Genomic DNA, 21703 nt, shown 5'->3' on the forward strand with positions numbered 1-21703 from the left:
GATATTTCATTCTTCTCTGACTGATGCTGCCATACACCCCGTGTTCTCACTAAAGGTTTGGCCCCTGTGCTGAAGCACTTCTAAGGTCATGCTTTTTTTGCTAGATTTCTCAGGTATTATACTGGTACTACTGCTACGTCACAATTTCCCTGCACAATATCAGCCAAGTGGGGGGTGGGGGTGGGGACTTGGGGTGGGGGCTGGGGGGGGGGGGGGGGACTGAACAATTATGCACCCAACGGACAGGTAGAGCACTTGCTGGAACTCTTTATCTCAAAAAACAGATACACTTGAATATATTTGATGCAGCCTTAGTGTTCTGACAGCCGTGTTATTGCAGGCTTCACAGAGTGCTTGGATCAAGTAGCAATGGACAAGTGAACTAAAGATGTCCATGGATCATGACTGCGGGATTGATTTCGTTTCAAAAAAAAAATGACTGCGGGATTGATTGCTCACAATCATAGGGGTGTGCTGGGTCATAGTCAGGAGTGCTGGATTCTCTTGACTTGCCTGCTGCTGCTGGACGACGTCGTTGCCTCGTTGGCCCACACCAACGAAGCAACTCAGCAAGGTTCGGCCCTGGAGGAGAAGCCCACGATCACCGGCGACGGCTGGACACCCAGAGCGTACAGTAACTTCTATTACGCGATACGTCGCGCCAGCGTCTGAGCGCGCGACAGAGGCCGGCTGCGTGAGTTGCGTGAGAGCTGGCGGCCTACAATCCTAGATGCATGGCATCGCACGTGGGCTTGTTCTTTTTTTCTCGTAACTATCCCGAGCCCATTAATCTAAAATCAGTGGTCTTTTTTAAAATGTCATATAACTTTCTTAAGTATATAGTCTATTTCCAATTTTGTTTGCACCAACATTCTTCCTTTTGTTGAGATCTACTCTCTCCGTTCCAAATTATAAGTCGCTTTGATTTTTTTGATTCATCCATTTTGTTATGTATCTAGACATAATATTATATGTAGATACATTCCAAAATGAATGTACCAAAAAAATCAAAGTAACTTATAATTTGGAATGAAGGGAGTACAAAAGTAGATCCACGATATATATGTTTATGAACTTAATTATATTCATTGTGTAGTACTACCTCCGTCCCTATTTATTAGTCGTTTTGGTTATGGTATGGCTGTCCAGATTCAGAGCACCTTTTACGTATCTGAGTGTTACATGTGTCCTAATTTAGAAATTCATTTGTGTATCTAGGAGGTCGTCCAAACGACAGATAAATGGGGACAGAGGGAGTAGTTAATTATGTAGTGCAGGTTGCACTTTTATGTGTTCTCCACTCAGGTTCTCCGTTTCGTGATCCATTTCTTCCGTGGTTTTCTGAAGTGCCTAGGAAGTTTTCCAAATCATCAATTCATTGAGTCGGGTGATTTGGATGTGAGCTCTTGCTTCCATTTGTTTGGAGTTGAGAGCATCGCTTTTGCTTTCCGGTGTGTTTCGGTCAAGCTTTTAGTTTCGCGCTATTGTGAGTGTTCCGTTGTGTTCTCTGGGTTTACTGGAGGGCATAAGTCACTAGTTGGCTCGAGGACATCTCACCAGTGTGACTTGGTGTTTTTGGAGGGTTGTTTTGGACAACGGTCATTTTAGAAGAAATTTGATTGACTCTCATTTACCTCCCCCTCTGGTCGCCTTTCTCAGTCCCAGTGATATAAGGAATCTACAATTTAATAGAATATTGACATCCCATTTTCATGTCTTGGGGTCATATGCACAAAGTTTGTCCACTTATTTAACCTTTGCTGAAACATTGTTAATTATTATAGACTCATAGTTTATTTGACACATAAAATATTTCTGATTGTTAATTAAATGATTTTTTCTCGAATACGCAAAAGCTTTGCGTATCATTGTATTAGGTAGAAGAATTTAGGTAAACATACAACGCGCTTGTATCGAGCGCCACAGGAGGTCAACCTAACACAGCTGTAGCCAGACCGTCCTAGCAAGAGACCTCTAGACTCGATATTACATTAAAGGAAGCAACCAATACCTACACAACGGTGCGACCTAGGAGGTGGCCTTACGTCTTCGCGACTGCCTGGACACAGCTGGGAAGAGCTCATCAAACGCTTCAGCCTCGGACGCAGTCAGGTCGCCGCCGAAGAGCTTCTCATAGGCTTCCAGCTCTGACACGGATGGCGCTGATGGACCCTTAGTGAAGCCCATGTGCTGCATGATCAGCACCTCACCTCGCTTGGAAGCAGGTGCTCGAGAGAAGGGCTGAGCCTCCAACCGCCTGCTCCGCCGCGGTATCATTGGCTTAGCAGGAGACTGCATTGGAGGCTCACGAATCAGTGGAGAGTCCCTCTTACGCGTCACTTCGTTGATGAAGCAATCGAGGCGGCGTTTGGTGGAGTCGTTGTTGTCCTCAGCCGGGTGGGTATCCACCGGCGGTGAGTTGGTAGGGGGTGAGTCCACCGCCCAGTTAATGGGGCGTGGAGGTGGTGTCCGCAACGCACCGGACACCACTGCCGCTGGGTCCTCATCCTCCAGCTGGGTGGCCGCCACTACCGATGCCTGATCTTGTGGTTGGGGGACCACCGGTGGTGACAACAGGCGCTCGAGAGAAGGCCAAGCGACGATCCGACTGCTGGCGAGCGAGGCAGCGAACTCCTCCAACATTGGGTCCAACATTGGGTCCTCCGTGATTGTTAATTAAATGATGCTTAAACAAAACAAAAGCTCCTTTTCAAGTTTTCAAAAATCAAATTCTGAAGTTCATCCGAGTAGTAGGTGGCCAGATAATTTAGGTGGATACACAAGACGTTGTCCCCATAGCTATGGAAAAAATTGAAGGAGCGCAATCCGTACCGATGTCCAGGCCTCCACCCAGTCGATCAAGCTGCAGCAGCCGAACTAGAGGATGTGGCTACGGGGCAAAACCACTTGGTTAAGTCATTATCTCGAATCCAACATATTTTAGACTCAAATAAAATAATAATATGATATATAGCATCAAGAGTAGGCAAAACTCTTGCTCGTCCGTTTAAAAAGAGGAAAAAAAAAATGCACTTCGGGCTCATTCCTTGTTTGAATTGCGATATGAGACACACACACACACACACCACGAATGTGCGTTTACAAATATACCAGTAAAACCGCTAAAAAGGACCCGCGTGTGCGTGAAAACCTAGGTGAACAGAGTCATACGGGCATCGGGGCATGTATGATTCCTCATGTGTATCTATTTTTTATAGTAGCAGGTGTGGGCAATTTAGATATTAGATATAGATTTAGGAGTCTACATTATGCATTTTTTATAATGGTGGAGGTAGACATTTTTTTTGTATAAATAAAAAACGCAATAGAGCCAATGGCTATTATAGACTATGATATTAATAGGATGTGCCAAATTTAAAACAAAATGTTTTTTATTATTATAAGGATTTTTAGATTTGATCTTTTTTTTCCTGGCAAGTTTTCATGAACATTAGCAAGGGGTGTTCTTTGGGGGTCTCTAATAATTAGTAATAGTATAAGATAAAGACAAGCTTGCCTCATAGATGCTCGGCCCTTTTACTAACATTCAGCAAAACAATTTAAACTTGGACCATCATCGGTCACTTTCAAAACAAGGCCTAGAATTTGTATATGTAGATATATCCATGAAAGTCAAACAAACTTACGACCTATCTACTTGTGTCAGAGATTACGTTTTTTGTGTGTGTGTAACAACAGTCTGAAATTAAAGTCATGTCAAGTATATACATACCTCGTTACATCTTTCCAAGTGCGCGGCTGCAGCCCAGGCATAAGCCCTTGAAGGATGTCAGTCACAAGTTTGTCATGTTGTTGTATTGTCACGTACTTGGGTTCCGTGCCAATCAGAGTCGGCGTCCGCGTCCTACCGACGGCAACCTCAATGGCGACGTCGGAGAGGCGGCCCACGGCCTCAATGCGCACCTCGTCAGCATAGCAACATCGCCACTCAAACACCGCAAGCTTGGGTGCGCGTAAGCGGAACAACGAGTATTTGGTGAACACGGCTGTGATGCCTGAGTGACACGAGAACATCAGTGGCTCCGATGGCGATTCAGTCTTGCTGTACCAATGGCATGACATGTGGAGAGTCCTCAGGTCATCGGCGAGCACGGTGATGGCGGCTTTGGTGTCATCCGTCCTCACGCTGACGTTGGTGAAGTGGAGGTGTTTGAGGCGAGGCATGGTGTCCGACGAGACGCTCATACTGGCAGCGAGCGTGCACTCGCCGATGTGTAGGTCCTCCAGCGACGGGAACACGGTGGCGGCGAGCGGGAAGTCCTCGCGCACCACCGTGTCCCCCAGCAGCATCAGGGACCGAAGGGCGCTGACGCCGGCGCCGTGGATGCGCGTCGGCCTCATGGCGTACCAGAATGGCAGCACCTGCAGCTCGACCGTAGCGGGCGGCAGCTGGAGGGACCAGGCGCCGGCGTCCACGTCAGGTAAGAACTCCTTGCCCACATGGGGGTGAGAACCAGCTTCGTGGCGTTGGCGAGCGCGATCATGTCGTCAGCGTACCGACATTCCATGGCCACGTCCTTCCTGTAAACCAGACGAAGCGTCTTGATAGCGTGGTGGTCTGCGCACCGGCGCCGGAGCATCCGGGCCATGCTCTGGACGCGCTCCTCGCTTGACTTGGCCTTGGACGTCGTGTCCACAGGCAACGACAGGCAGAAGGTCAGGTCCGGGAGTTGGGTGAGGAGGCGCTCCCACCTTGTTGAAACCGACACCGTTCTCATGAGAGTCCTGTAGGGGCACAAGGACAGGATATGGACCAGAATGTCGTCCGGCAGCTTGCTGATATGGTCCTCCTCCTTGTCTGCTGCCATCGTCGTTTCGTGTTGTGGTGGCTTCTCCATTGCAATTCTGTTGCTCTTCTCCGCCTGTCGAGTCATAAAGGCACAACTCAACTGCTTGTGAACTAGACCGGATCAAAATCAATAGTGATCAAGACATGTTGCGTTTATATATAAGCTAGACAGGACTTTCATACTAGGATCAGAGTTTTTTTTTTTCGTTTTTTGGGTAATATAATACTCGTAACGATCCGAGTCCTATTTGGCTCTGAGTGCAGGACAGAGAAGCGTACCGTATGGGAGCGACTATACACCCACCGGGTGGCGCGGATTCGGTCGCCGACCAGGATTTGCTGCACATTTTTTCTAGGCCGAAAGCTGCGGGCTGCGCTCATGGGCTCGTTCGCTTGGCTGATAAACTATGGCTGAAAGTACTGTTGGCTAATTTGTTATGAGAGAAAAATACTGCTCGTTCGCTGAAAAAATACGGATTATAAGACAAACGAATAGATCATAGTCTGAAAACTGAATGGTGTGCTGCTGTGGGCCTGCTACACGCTCACTTGGATGCTGCACCTCCGCCTCGTGTATTCTGTGTGCTCTTCTCATGAAGAAATTTGCAAGAATGCAAAGCCACTAAAACACAGCGTGGCTTTGCTGCGCCATCGTTGGAGGGGGCCATGGATGATAAATTCTTTATTATGGAAATAGACATAAAGCCACTAGAAACACAGCGTGGCTTTGCCACGCCATCGTTGGAGGGGGCCATGGATGATAAATTCTTTATTCTGGAAATAGACATATGTGGTATTGACATTTGTTTGGGTCCATATTTATTTCGCTATATTTGAAAGAATAGAAAATTTTGAATTCAATTTGCATATTTGCATACGGATACAACAGTCATTTGGAAACTATGAGGTGGCTAAAAGTTCACGAAAATTCTTGTCCTCTAGTATTGTTCAATAATGCCCAGTGTGCCTAAGGTAAAGTCAAAAGATTATGGTTAGCAACATGTTGTAAGTAACTTTTAGATAGGATCATATTCCTTTTACGACAGTTTCCAAGCAAAAAAAAAAATGCTTATCATGTGCCCTTGGCCGATGAAATATGGCTTCTCTGAGTTTCATGATTGCAGTTGTGAAAACTGAATCATATTTCTCTTGTCATGTAAAATACGTAGAAATCACGTTGCCATTTAAAATTGTTGCATCTATTAACAAGCTTGTCATAAAACCTGCATTGGCTTTTTGCATATAAAAACGTGAAACTAAGAATTAAGTACTGAAAGGAGCAAACTATAAGTAAAACAAACTACATTAGTTAATGGGTGAAATATTTTCTCAAGGTAATATTAATTTTGTTCTTGTATGAAGCATTGTTGCTTGACAAAGATTTTTTTTATATATAACTAATTGTATAATACAGACATAGGTGCTGGTGCCCTTCTCAATAGCTTCAACATTCAGAATCGTGACCTTCAAACAACATAGTTGCTCAATACCTTCGACATGCAGCATAGGTCCTGCTGTTGAATCATGTCCGTGACCATGGATTGCACAGAGTGCTTGCTTTAGGGATGATGACGTCCAGTAACCTGTCGGCCCTCCAGATGCCGACAGGGACCCTGTCGGTGCCTGCCACGTGTGGAGCAACCGAGAGGTGTCCTATCGGCCTTCCACGCGCCGACTAGACTTGTCGGCAATCCAGATGCCGAAAGGGACAGACTATTTTGGCTGGTGTCGGTCGCCACGTAGGCCTATCGGCCGTTGAGTGCCCGATAGGATGCTATATGTCAAATTTTTGTATAACAGCTTCTAGATTTGTAATTAATCATTAAAAAATATTATTAAAAAAAATCATGAGCTGTCACGGCGTTCCACCGAGAAGAAGCTCCGTTCCTCTTCCTATGTCTTGGGCATCCGTCCTGCGGCGATCTCCACCGTGACTTCCGACAGGCGCCCAACGCCCTCGACGTGCACCTCATCATATCGGCGCAGACGCAGCGCCAGTCGAAGATCTGCAGCTTGGGCGCGTGCAGGCTGTAGGACGAGTAGACGGTGAAGGGCTGGTCTAGAAGCGCGTGGAAACCAGGAACCAGCCGGGGTCAGATGACGGCGACTCCATGCAGCTGCACCTATGGCATGACAGGTGGAGCATCGAGCGTGCACATGGAGATGGCCAGGTCTTCCAATGACGGGAGCTCGGTGAGGAGGAAGTCCTAGCCCTGACGCAGCACCGTCAGCCCCCACAGCGTCCTGAGGCTTGCGCCGTGGAGGCACGACGGCCGCACCGCGTACCAATACGGCTGCAAGTGCAGTGCAGCTCTGTCGTCACCGACGCCAGATCGATGGACCAGGCGCCGACGTCCTTGTCCGGCAGACCCCTGGCGCACTGGACGTGGATCGTGGACCAGCAGCCTCTGCGCGTTGGCGAGCACCATGAAGTCGTCGGCGTGCCGGCAGTCCCGGCACTCCATAAGCACGTCCTTTCGGCAGACCAATTGGAGTGTTTGGACTACGGCGGTGTGGGTGCCAGTGTGCCACTGTCCGCGTCGCGGCGGCATGGAGAAGGTCAGGTTCCGGAGGAGGGTGACGAGACGCTCCCACCTCTTCGAAACTGACGCGGTTCGCATGGCTTCGTTGTATTGGAGAAAGGAGAGGATCCCGACGAGGATGTCGTCCGGCAGCTTATGCTGGTACGATCTGCTCCTTCCTCCGCTGTCTTGCTCGTCGTCAGCTCTGTTTGGCGCTGCCATGTCGTTTTCAAGGTAGATTTGTTCTCGTGCTTTCTTTTTTTTAACAGAAATGCTCTTCTCAAGGCGTCCAATCCTTCAGACGCCTACGGAGCCCAATACGAAGCCTACTCTCAGCTTCTCCGTAAAAATGTCGATTCCTCATTTCTCCTCGCCCGTCGTGGCCTTCTTCCAGCGCGAGCATGCGTCTTCCGCGGCCGACTCCACTGCGCCGCTCACCTTCCTAGCGCGGGGGGTGCTCGACGTGGGCAGCGCTGTCGCCCCCACAGCGGGGGACCGCACCTGCCCACCCTATCCCCAGGAGCCGGGCAGCAGCTCGTCGGTGGCCGCACAGCCACTCGCTGGGGCCGCGCAGTCGCCCGCCCGCTGGCATCATCCCCCATCCCCTGCGCGCCACTCCGCGAGTCTTCATTCGTCCAAGCAGCAAGTAGATGTTACGCTAAAAGCGCATGTTGCAAGAGTATGTTTCAAGTGTTTCAGATATTTCAGAGGTATGTTGTAAGTGTTGTATATCGATGTTGCAAAAGTAGATCGGGATGTTGCACATGTTGTAATGGCTATACACGTATGTTTCAAGTGTATGTTCTAAATGTTTCATCTGTTCCAGACGTATGTTGCAAGTATTTTACGTGGATGTTGCAAAAGTAGATCTGGATGTTCCATATATGCATGTTGCAAGTTATATTTCAAGTGTTTCATATGTATGTTGCAAATATTTCATCTGGCTGTTGCATATTTTACAATGGTTTTCTAGTGTTTTTCAGGTGTTTTTGTAAATGTTTCATACGCTTGTTTCAAGTGTCTCATGTGTCTTCTTTTGTATGTTGCAACTACTGCATCTAAATGTTTCAAAAGTAGATTAGGTGTTACATATGGGATGCACGTGGGAAGAGGCCGGCGGCGCGGGCGACGTTCGGGGTGGCACGGGCCTGCTACTGGGGCGCTCGCTCGCAAGCCCGACGCACAGGGTGCTCGCTTGCTCGCTGTGTGAGCACCGTCCGATGCTAGCGCCCCGGATCGGACGTCCCGGCACTAGCAAGTCTATTTTTTTTAAGAGAACAGAAGGGGACCTGAGCCCCTATAGTGATTTATTTCGTAAATAAAAAATTAATACAAGCAAGTAGTTAAAAGGGGGTGAGCGATGAAAAACGGGACCTAGGGAAAAAGAAGGAACGGAAAAGGAGAAGACTAGAGATCCCCGTCATTACAAATCAAGTGACACTGCTTATCCATTCCTGTAGTCTTGGGTAGTAGCTTCTTTTGGCGCGATAAGACAACGCGTTCATTTCGGAGAAGATGAACCCGCAATTTGGACCGAGGTAGCCTCTTGCTTGAAGATCTTGTTGTTCCTGGTCATCCAGATAGCCCAGCACAGAAGAATTATGATCTCCTTGAAAAAGGATCGATTTATTTGTAGAAGGCGGGCTCAGGTTAGTGCTAATCCTCAAGTGAATGGATTCCCAGCAGGCTCCAAAGGGGCAGCTAATGAGCCATAACGACAGCCATGGGTGGATTCAAGGGTATTCCCTTATATTCCCGGGAATACCTAACTATTTTGGGACACCTTAATGCATATATGAGTATATACTTATCTATATATGTATAATACAACATTATGCAACATTTCCACTCAATTTAGCCAAAAATGCAAAAAAAAAAAAAAATCAGCATTTCGGCCTTGCTTTCCAAATATTTAAAGCCTATGGCTTCGATTTTTTTTATAAGATGGAAGTGGGAATACCCAAGTTTCAAACCCTGACTCCTCCGTTGACGACAGCACACGGATTATAGTCCCAGACTAGACTTAACCCTGCAACCGATCGAGCAATGTGAGCCAACCAATGAAATTTTAGTTAGACTAACAACTAATGAAACAAGGTTGAACAGTGGAACCATGTTACTAGTAATACCATCAATAACAGAAATTAAATTTTATAAATAATCTCTCTCAAATAAAGGGTTAGAAAATAAATAAATAAATAAAAGTACTTGAAAGTACCGAAACAATTGTAAGTTTGTAACCATTATAAAACTTCTCATTGTAATTTTTTTCACCAATATACCATTTCTCATCGTTAAATTCTTTTTTGGTCAGGCTAGCGGCCAGATGTCCGCATGAAAGCTCGCGTCCAGACGCCCGAGCCGCGCCTGCACGTATGCATGCTGCTGCGCCTGCTAGCACGCCTGTGCCTATTTCACGTGGGGGCCATGCCGCCCTGTTTCCTACACCTACGCTCGCCCACACGGGGACCGTGTCTCGATGTACGCCTGCTCCATTTCTCGCGCTTGCCGCTCGAGCCTCCTCTGCTCCCACGCGCATGCATGCGGGCCCAACAGTTGTAGCAGGTGGCTGCGGCAGGTAGATCCCACAGCAACATGTGTAACAAAAAATCTATTTTTGCAACATCTAAATGAAATACTTGTAACACACGTCCAGAATAGTTGAAACGCTTGCAACATACGTCTGAAACACTTGAAACATACGCTTGCAACATGCATGTATATGCAATATCCTGATCTACTTTTGTAACATCTAGATAAGAAGATAAGATACTTGCAACATACGTATGAAGACAGATGAAACATTCGGAACATACACTTAATACACCATTGGAAGATGTGTAACATCCTGATCTATTTTTTGCAACATCGATATAAAACACTTGCAACATACCTATGAAACACTTGAAACAGACGCGTGCAACATGTGATTTCAGCACAACATCTCCTTGCTGCTCGGGAGAATGGAGGCTCGTCGGCGTGTGGATTTCATTGGTGTAGAGCTCGTCGGTGGGGGCGAGATCGTCACTCTGGTGGAGAAGGCCGCGGTGGTCTCCATACTGTGCAAGTGAAGCACGAGCTTTGTGCACGGGTAAGCTCCGCTGTGAGCTGTGCGTGGGCAAGTTCCATCCCGGCCGTCGCGAGCTACATGCAGGCAAGATCCACCCTGGCCACGATGAACTGGGCAGGCGGAGCGCAAGATTTGCACGAGCGAGCTTCGCTTGGGCTACCGTGACTTGCACATGGGTGAGCTCCACCTCCGGCCGCGGCGAGCAAGGCAAGCGGAGCATGAGAAGTGTGTGGCCAGCCTCCGCCCTGGCCGGTTGCCGTGAGCTGCGCGGGTGGAGCGGTGTGAGCTGTGTGCTGGCCGAGCTCCGCTGCAGTGTTTTTTAGAAACTACGGTGTGTGGAAAGTTGAACGAGCGGATAAGGAGGGGATCATTTGGGCTTGTGTCGCGGCCCACGAACATGAGCGTCCGGTTGGATGGATGCTGTGAGGAGAGCATTACTGTTCTTTTGGTAATTCTAGGAAGCTCCGTTGATGGGCCATGACGCTGGCCCAACTACTCATCCCTACCTGCCTTGCGGCCCTTTCCCTTCCCCAAACGTAGTCGCAACCCTCGCGCAGCTCGCAGCACCGCGCCGTCGCCTGCAGCCCGGCCATCCACCAACATAGCCACGTGCCCCACCGCCTCCTTGCTGCTGCGACGCCCTCCCCAGCCATCTGCCGCGCCGTCACACTTGCTCCCCCGCGGCCCGGACCGTCGGACCACCGAGGACCGCCGGCTCCTTGAACTCGGGGTAGGAGCCGAGGACCGTCGGCTGCCCTTCTTCCGAGATTCGTTCGTCGCTTCCTTAAACTCAATGTGGGTGCCATCTTCTTCGCTCCTCGGCCCAGGCCGCTGCCTCCGGTGACACACGCCGACGAGCCTCTATTCTCCCAAGCAGTAAGGAGATGTTGCACTGAAAGCGCATGTTGCAAGCGTGTGTTTCAGATGTTTCAGAGGTATGTTGCAAGTGTTTGATACAGATGCTACATAGTGGATCGGGATGTTGCATATGTTGCAATGGTCACGTATGTTGCAAGTTTCTATTTCCAATGTTTTATCTATTTTTTCAGGCGTATATTGCAAGTGTTTATTTTGATATTGCATATGTTTCACATATACGTTACAAGTGTTTTATGGATGTTGTGTATGTTTTATAATGTTTTTTATGAGTTTTTACAAGTGTTTCATATGCATGTTTCTAGGTGTTTTAGATGCCTTCAGACATATGTCACAAATGTTGTATCTGGATGTTTCAAAAGTAGATCGGATGTTGCATCTCCATCCTCGTTTTCTTCTGTGTCGCCTCGGTGTCTCTTCCGGCCTGTCGCCACCGGCTGGCATCCGCCGCCCCTTCCTTCCCTTCTCGATGCTGGTGATGTTCGAGGGTGGTGTGGGCCCGCGTGGGCGTGGGAAACGGCTATAGGCAGGGCGTCCGTGTGGCGCTAGCGAGCCCTTTTTTTTCTAAATGTTTGTGCGACATACACGATACCCTTCACTTCGTTACCTCCGCAGCCGCCTCGACGGCTATAGCAGGTAGCTATAGCTGTTTAGCCTTTTTTGAGGACCCAGCCGCTATCCGACTTGTCCTTCACTTCGTTGCCTCCACTGCCGCCTCGACGGTTCGACCAGATCGAGAGGCCGCAGCAGCAGCGCCCTCCCGGTGGAGCGCCTTCCTCCGGGCTTCGTCAACCGCACGCGTATTCGAAGAGCTGGTGGCAACTTGACCAGCTGCCGATGTGTTAACATATTCGCATCACGTCTCCTCGTTTTGATTAGGCGGGTGGCAACCAGCGTGGCAACATCTGAAGCTGACGTCCACAATCCACGGTGTTTCCACAGGTAATTGACCTTTCTTCTTCTGCTAGCTAGCTATCTTGGAGAAGCTCTTCGAATGATCGTCTCGCGCCTGGCCTGCTGAATGCTTAGATCGATTTAAGAACCGGCCGCGCTGCTCATTGAACATCTATAAAGCCCAACACTCCAATGTAAATAAATTCTTCTTGCTTAATACAAAAAACGCGCAAATCTTTTGTGTGATCGTTAAAAAAAAAAAACGGCCGCACTCTGCTTGTAGTTGGTTCTGTTACAGTAATTTACGAGCTAAGGCAGCAAGGCACTGTAGTGAGATGGCAGAGATGCTTGAGCTTGAGCCTTCAGGTTCGACAGCTTTTAGGAACGGTCTGCTTATGATGCTATGAAACATTCATGCAAGTGCCTCATAGTGTTTCATCATCCACCTCTTGGATTAGAGATTACCAATAATTTGTTGCGGCTGTTTTTTCTTGAATTTGGCTCACAGCTGGCGCGTCCGGAGATCGCTGCAGAGTACCAGTCCGGATATCTCAACCGCAATAAGCAAGTCAGCAACCTGTCTCCTCTCTTAATTTGATGCCTTCAGAAACTATCGGTGTCCGTAGCGGGGAGGCGGGGATCAGTGTCCGTACCTGTGTTTTTCGTTTTTTCCTTCCAAATCATGGCCTGATTGACACAGCTTTATCAACAGCTTCATTGAACTGTTTTTTTTTTTTTGCCAAACTCCTTTTTTTTCTAAAACACGGAATGGAGAGAGGTGAAGCTGAAAAAATAGTTTTTCACAACTCTCTCATTTCTCTCTCTTAGCTATGTACGAAGCAGTTAGTGAAGCCGTTTCGAGTTTTTTCCAAAACAGCCTAGTTTTACCAAGAAATTTGCTTATGAAGCTATTTTTTTTTAAAAAACAGCTTTGCTGGTGAAGCTTAGTGAAGCTGAGCTGTGCCAAACGGAGCCTTAAACTTGCACTACCATAATCCCGAATTGCCTTGAGTGCCAAAAACCACCAAGGAAAGGACTTAAACCGCCAATGAAATGATCCTTGGCCACAAACCGTCAAGCAAATTCACTTAAGTTAGTTTCCTTGGCGGTTTTGGCATTAAGGACGATTTCCTTCAAGGCTGACCGCCAAGGAAACTAACACCCTACTTAATTCGCCAACGGGACAAGGAAATATTATAACCGCCAAATAAATTAATTTCGTTGAGGGCCAACAACCCCCAAGAAAACTATCTAGACCGCCAAGGTAATAGTTGTTTCCTTGGTTGCTCTTGACCTCCAAAGAAACAATGATTCCTTGGCTGCTACCATTGACCTCCAAGGTAATTGTGATTTCCTTGGAGGCTGGCCCTCAAGTAAATGTTTACTGCCAACAAAAAAAATGCTTGCCATAATGATTCAAGATTCTAATCACTAAAATCAATTGGCATATGAAGACATGCATATAGATCATTTTATTATTTTGCTGTGTACCATCTCCGGATGATAGAGGTTGGAACCTTGTTCCATTATCTAAAAAAATAGAACATTTTATTATGGATCATATTGATTCAATGTATCAATATGAATTTTACAAACTTACATACAATGTAATTCTAAAAAAAAAAATCACATATACCATAGCCTGCACCCAAAATGAAAAACTAATCAAGCAATACAACATTATCTGTGTCAAAATATCACTGCTTTGGGATTTCAAATAGGCTCCTTAATGCTACTTTGTTCCTTCCTAATTCCCTTTGAGCTCCCAGTTGCACTCCTTGCCGCGTCACCCATTGCATGGTCTTTACATATATCAAACTAAGCTTCCTCGTTTTTTCTACAAGAATGACATGGATTCAGTGCATACAAAAATGATATGGGATTCATTGCATATGAAGAAAAAAGAATGCTGCTTTGATTCTACTACTAGTACAAATTCCATCTCAGATTGTTCAGACAATATGAACTAAAAATGCAGCAACAGGCAGGCGGATTAATGAAATGACCAAGACGAAATACATGCATCCAACCATTCAATATTGCACCCTTGATTTGTTAATTGTCTTGAAAAAATTGGTGGAGCCTCTGAACTATATTTCATAGGCAGATTTAGCAGAGTAGAGCCCACCAATGGTCCAACACCATTTAATGGATTCTGCAATGCTTGGCTTGAGATAGATTTCTCTGTATCCATATACAAAGTGAGATGAATTCCTTGAGTTGGCTGTTGCTCTCTTGCCACATAGAGGTCTGATCAGTTGTTATTTCACAGTTCTCGCTTCACTGTTTTGTTCTGTCTCTTGATGAGATTAAAAAGTTGTGGTGCTAGGTGTCTCGGTGCCGTTCCATGCAACCAACTATGCCAGAACTTGGCTTTCTTGCCAACATTGAAACCAAATTCAACTATATGGTTTAGTATTATTTCAGACATGACAAGTTTGGCCTTAACGATCAGGTAAATGCCATAGACACGTGAGATCAGCAGCGCCGGTATTCTCATTGCCTATGTTTCCACTGGAGTGAATCCTATATTGTAGCACCCGATTTTAAGAATAAAATCAGATACACACCATATGTCAGCTCAGTAAGTCAAATCTCACATATCGCTACAAATAAGGGTAATATCGAAAGACAATGCTCAATATATAATGTACTTAGTATAAAGGATATAACCTTTAGAGAGCAAACAGCGGAAAGACAACTCCGATCTTCGGGTGAAAACTCCAATTCCACAAGGATAACTGACTCGTTGATCACAAGCCTAACTCCTTCAGACTAGCAATCTGGTACCCATCCGGGATTTTTCCAAAGATTTAAAAAGTAAAGCAAGCGTAAGTATATGTCATACTCAACAAATATAACATGGGGTTCATGAGGCTCAAAAGGCTGACACTGGTTCAACTGCGATTAGCTTTTAATGAGTCATGATTTTAGCAATTGAGTAGCAACAAGTTTATCATAAGCCCATATAAACACATGATCAGGTAAACTTGAATAATGAATAGCATAAACAATTAACCATTAATGAGCATCTTTATCATCAGTATCATCAGTGTTCATCATCTATTCCGTAAGGGTCCAAGGCCGCTCGTGAGTGTGAGCACGGCTGATATACCCGTTTTACACTCTGCAGAGGTTGTACACTCTGCAGAGGTTGTACACTTTCACTGTGAGTCGTGATTTACCCTTTCGCCCGAGGTGATCAGCCTCTTGACCCACTACCAAGGAAGGTCGGCATGGTTCACTATGAAGCCTTTCAAAGGTTCGTCTAACAAGTTAGGACCATTAGATTCACTCGGCAAACAGATGTAGAGCCCCCCTTCCTGATGGCACAATGACGCGCAGCCTATACACATGGGGGCAGAGGCCACACTATACCCGATTCGGCAAGTCATTCTTACGCCAATAAAGGTAACCACTAACAAGCTAGAAAAGGTCCTCATACTGAGCTAAAGCCAGAGCCATGTAGCCCTCACAGCTATACTGTAAGTCCCGGATGTTCACTTACAGATAAGTCCTTAGGGAGAGAAATCTAGAGCACCATAAAAACAGCCCAAAGCTCTAGCCCTCTTATTCCATTTTGCAAAAAGCATCTTTTAGTGTGCCGACACGGAATTTTCGTCCCATGCCGAGGACACACGTAGCAAGCCGGAAGGGTCTGCTCGATGGAGCTGTAGATCCACCTAGTTTCAGCGCAGGGATGGTCAATCCTGCGCACTCCTCCCGAGACGTGCCAGTCAATTTGACCCTGTAATTGACAAGGAGAGAAAGTTTATCAGTAATTAAGGGCGGAACGTGCCGGTGTTGCCAGACAGTCCCGAATGTGCGGCTCTGAGAGCCGATATGAAAGGAGATCGACTAAATAGTCGATTCCAGCATATTCGTGAGAATAAATCGGTTAAAGCTCATTGGGTTGTATAAGAAGAATCGGTTATCATTCAAGATAAATGTCGTTATTTGAACAAATATTAATCAATGGCAACAAGATGTTAGCAATGATTGGTTTATGCTAAACCAATGATTACAAGTAACCGAACCCCTTTTTATATAAAGAAACAATTCAACACCATTTAACCATTTAATAAAGATAAATCTAATGAACATGCTAGATCTCATCTATCGCTATGACCAGTGAGGCATGAGGCAGAATCATACAGGCCATAGAAATAACAATAGACTCGACGACCCTAACTCATTACTAATATCAGTGGGGCATGAGGCAGAATCATGTAAGCCGTAATACAATAATAAGATCATGGGGCTAACACATCTTTCAACCTATGTTTACTTCAACGGTCTCGTGATGCGAACTGTTCATGAAAACACTCGATATCAGCTAAAACAGTCGATTCAGGCATAGCGCACAGTTAAAGTCATGCCTTATTAGGAATAGATCTATCAAATAACGATCCCCACTCCACGGTGCTAACAGTAGAGTGTGAGGCAGAATCACACAGGCCATGATAACGGGCCATGGAATGGTTTTCGCTAGCTAAAAAATCTACTCAAGACGCAACATGCTTTAACCGCACGCTATGCATGATCAAGATTGACGTAAAACAGCCGATAAAACGTAACTCATCGTTTAATGTGTAGATTAGATCAGTTTTAGATTAACAAACGATGGGCTAAACAAGATATAAGGCCGATCTAGATCAATCCCAATCGGACAGAGTGATATTGCTATAATTTAGATAAATAATGAAAGCAATAAGCAATATTGATAACTTAATGAATCTATCAAAGACTGCCATTCTAAGGTAGAGCCAATAACTTGACCTTGATCTAGTTCATGTAGTGGGGGTCGACCGGATCGATGCAGCCATACTTGAACTAGGAAAGAATCGATAACTAACTTATACCAGAGTCGTAGTGGAGGTCGACCGGATCGATACAGCTGTACAAACAGAGGTATAAGCCATGACGGTACTCACAACAAGCAGTGGAGGTTGACCGGATCGATGCAGCCGTACTTGCTGAAGAACTTGCCGAGATCTACTCTACTCCTACTCCTAAGGGGTGGCCGGAGCTAAAAAAGTAAATGACTTGTATATTGGATTGATTGTGTCTCTTACAATAGCCAGACTTTGATATTTATACCCGGGACCTACACATGACTCCTGTCTAAGCACGACTCATCACAATTTTTGACCATAAAGAAAACATTCCTAATTTAAGATAACTTGGACTCTAATCTTTCCCTTTTTGTAGAGTCCAACATTTCTCGTTCTGGCGCCAATCCTAGCCTTTATCGTTATCCGCTGGCGTTGTCTGAAGAAAGCCGATTTTCATTGTTGCTTTCGAATTAGTTGATTCAATCTGCACGCAATTGATTCCTCGATGACACAGTCTTGGGAGCTCTCGAGTCCCTGCGACTCTTCTTCCAAATTTTGGTGTAAACACATGCCCCCCAATTTTGGGATAAAAGTAATTTTATTCCAAAATTATCACGTCTATATCCCCGATAGGTCCATTCACGGGTAGAGAATCTTGATCTGGGGTCTACTGTTTGTCACCGTTTACGTCAGCTCATGAGCCCATGCTTCAAAACATTTACGAGAGCATCATTGCTTCACGGGCACTTGGACTCATCTTTTACATGCCGGCTATAAAATGCCTATCAGACCTTGGCGAGAGCAACTCAATAATTCAGCCACGTTTTTCTTCTATCTACCTCCTCGAGTGCTCCTGACTCCGCTGGACCCTCCGTGGTCTATCTTTTTGCTATGAAGATCTCAAGCGGTTAGAAGAATCCTTGTGCATAGGGTGATTGTGTCGCTCATTTTAGTGCCTCGTTGAGCAAGAAGACCAGCCATTGCGGTTAGAAGAATTCTTGTGATATCACCTGAGTCTTCTCTCCATGCTCGCAAAGCTGTTCTAGTGTTTGCGAGGGCTAAAATGTGTGAACATTTTCCCCTTGTTTGCTCCTCCAAATGCCCATCAGGAAAGCCACAGGCTCCTTTTAGGTGGGCGACCTTTCCTCTTCTCTGGCACTATTTTATCAACGGGCCGATGTGACTTGGTTCGTGATGAGTTTTGGCCTTGTGGGGATCCAGACTCCCTTCAATCCAAAGAAGCCCTGGTGGGTTAATCTCTGGTCAATGTAAATTCTTTGTATCCGTCCCACGATATTTTGTAATTTTGGGAAGCAATAAGTTCGAGTCTGTTATCCCTTCGTTATCCGTCCCCTAAATTTCTGGAGTGCTGATCCGTTTCTGTTTCTGATTTCAATTTCACACCCCCAGCGAAATCTTCCTTCTCGCTTTCTCGGGCTATATATATGGGCCACGGCTGTGGATCAAAAAACAACCCGCTTTGTCTCAAGGCTTCTTCATCTTCAGTATAGTTCCTACCTTTCCGTAGGTTTGAGGTCATGGAGAACAACAAGAGGTCTGCTGAAGTAGCCCTCAACAGATCCGCATCATTGCGCCAACGCCTTTGTCGCCAAGAGGACACAACTTGGGGTACTCCCATCACCCCAGATCAGAGGACTGACTCTGCTTAGCCTTCGGGGTCATCTTTGGCACCAATCTGTGGCCAGCTTCCTCGTCAATGATGATCTGTTGGCCTCCATCGATCGGACCGACTAGCATCTGGCCAATTGCCTCTCCCTAGCAGAATCGGCTTTGGCCATGATTAAAGGCCGATCATCCCCCGAGGTTGGCCTGGTGGGAGAAAGGTTGGCCAAGGCTAAAGCTAGAATCATGGGTGAGATGTCTGCCATAATTCTTCTTAATTTTTCCCTCAAGATTTCTAATGACTCTTTCCTTGAATCTTTTTAGATCTAACTACTCAGTTGGAGAGTCTTCGATCAACTGCGAATCACACAGTGGGATTTGTCAATGACAGGGGCGCCGTTCCGGTGGTTCGCTTGCATGACATCCCAAATTGCGTTAGGGAGGTCGCCCTTCACGGCGTTCGTCATGGTGCTGCAATGGCACTGGCTGCTGCACAAGCCCGTTCTGGCCATAATCTTCGGCTTCTTCCCCACTATTTTCTAGACGCAGCGTACCCTGGGGAGCATGAGCACTTGGTTGAGGACTTCATGAGCGCCGCCAACTCTGTAGCCTTCAACACCCTGGCCGATGATATAGTAGGCAAGGTGTTTTCCGGCCCGTAGCTTGTAATAGGTAACATTTAGCAAACAACTTCCTCGTCTTGAGTGATTTTCCTTTGTTTTGTGCTTCATACACATCACTCTGTCCGTGTTTGCTTTGCTTCTATAGGCGATACACATCGTACCGTCTCTTACCCCTTTGGGTTCATTTTTTGCACTAGAGGCGATACCTTTCCAATATCGGCTATTAAAGCTACCGACCGAACAAATCGCTTATTAAGTATTGATCCAAACGCTAGGATAATATTTCTTTAAATATTTCCCATTGATTGCTCGGCCAAATTCTTCCTCTCCTTTCAGCGTTTCCAAAATATAAGCATTACCGGACGCACAACGTTTGATCCAATAGGGTCCTTCCCAGTTAGGTGACCATTTGCCGAACTTACCATCCTTTGACCCGATCGGCAATTTCACTTTCTAGACCAAGTCTCCTTCAGAGAATTGCTTAATCTTGACATTTTTATTGTAATATTTTGCGACCCTCAGTTTATTGGCTTCGATATTTTCAAGAGCACGCATCCAAAGGCAACTCAAGTCCTCCAAACTGTCTATCATAAGATTCTTGTAGACTTCGGCCGACAAATCATTCTGTAGTGTGACGCGCCTCGATCCGGTCCGAACCTCCCAAGGAAGAATTACATTATGGCCATACACAAGTTCGTAGGGCGATGTTTTAATTGATCCAAGGCATGCCATCCTATATGCCCATAGTGCCTCATTTAGCGTCGAATGCCACTTCCTTGGCCGTTCTTCGATCTTTTTCTTGATCAGCTTAATCATAATCTGGTTGGACGCCTCTGCCTGGCCATTAGCCTGAGCGTAGTAAGGAGAGGAATTTAGTAGCTTGATTCCCATACTGGCAGCTAAATCCCCGAACTCTTCTGATGTGAACATTGTTCCTTGATCTGTAGTTATAGTTTGAGAAATCCCAAAACGATACACAATGTGTTCCCTAACAAAATCAATCATGTTCTTTGAGGTTGCCGTCTTCAAAGGAATTGCCTCAACCCATTTAGTGAAGTAATCTATTGCTACCAATATGAACTTATGTCCTTTGCTTGAAGGCAGAAAAATCTAGCCAATTAAATCAATTCCAAACCTCGAAACGACCATGGCTTGATTATTGGATTCATGGCCGATGCAGGTGATCTCTGGACATTACCAAAATGTTGACAGTCCTGGCATCCCTTGTAATATTCAAAATAGTCTTCCAACATTGTTGCCAAAAAATATCCAGCTCTGCGAATAATCCATTTCATCTTATAAGCCGATTGATGAGCTCCACATATCCCTTCATGCACCTCACCCATCAATACCTTAGCTTCTTCTTGGTTTAAGCATTTGAGCAACACCCCATTGACTGTTTTATAATATAGCTGGTCATCTAGCAAAACATATTTAGTCAATTTATACCTTAGCTTTCTAGTAACCTTCTAAGACGGATCTCTAAGGTAGTCGGCTATTTCGACCCTCCAATCATCACTTGAGGTTTCACTACTCAAGACTTCTTGAAACACTCGATATCCTGATGCACTTTGAGCTAGACGGTTAGCTTCTTGGTTTTGTGCTCTCGGAATATGTTGGAAAGAGATATGAAGAAACCCCCTGAGTAACTTTTGGCACTCATCATAGTATCCTTTCAAAGTCTCTTCTTTGCACTCATATAGGCTGATCAACTGATTAATAATTAACTATGAATCTCCAAATACTTCAATTGCTTTGGCCTTTACTTCATGAAGAAGTTGAAGTCCTTTGAGAATAGCTTCGTACTCCACTTGATTGTTAGTTATCATTGGCTCGGTTGGAAGAGCAAACTCAAAACTTGCCCCCCGAGGTGAAATAATAACAATACCAATGCCACCACCTTGCTTGCAAGATGACCCATCAAAGAATAACGTCCAAGGCACCGGCTCTACATAACCAATGATTGGCTAATGATGCTGGGTGACAAAATCGGCCATTACTTGTCCTTTGACTGTTCTAGCCGATTCGTACTTCAAGTCAAATTCTGATAACGCAAGAATCCATTTTCCCACTCTTCCATTTAGTATTGGCATTGATAACATGTGCTTAACCACATCAGCCTTGGAAACAATTGTACACTCGGCCGATAATAAGTAGTGTCGCAATTTAGTGCAAGAGAAATATAAGCACAAGCATAACTTTTCGGTGGGAGAATATCTCGTCTCTGGATCCAGTAGTCTTCTACCCAGATAGAAAACAACTCTCTCTTTTCCTTCAAATTCTTGCATCAAGGCCGATCCAATTGTCTTGTCATCAGCCGATATGTACAACTTAAAAGGCTTACCTTGCTGAGGAGGGACCAGCACAGGTGGACACTTCATATATTCTTTTATCTCCTCATACTCTAATTCATCGAAATCCGAATAAACTTCTTGATCTACTGGAGCTCT

The 21703-nt window shown here is 45.9% G+C and overlaps 2 pseudogenes; both read right to left on the reverse strand.

Annotated features, from left to right (window-relative positions):
* Positions 1-3717: 3717 nt before the first annotated feature.
* Positions 3718-4859, reverse strand: LOC136524568 (uncharacterized; annotated as a pseudogene).
* Positions 4860-6703: 1844 nt separating this feature from the next.
* On the reverse strand, positions 6704-7554 carry LOC136524569 (uncharacterized; annotated as a pseudogene).
* Between the last annotated feature and the right edge of the window lie 14149 nt (positions 7555-21703).

This window comes from Miscanthus floridulus, chromosome 18 (assembly GCF_019320115.1).
Source record: "Miscanthus floridulus cultivar M001 chromosome 18, ASM1932011v1, whole genome shotgun sequence".
Classification (NCBI taxonomy): Eukaryota; Viridiplantae; Streptophyta; class Magnoliopsida; order Poales; family Poaceae; genus Miscanthus; species Miscanthus floridulus.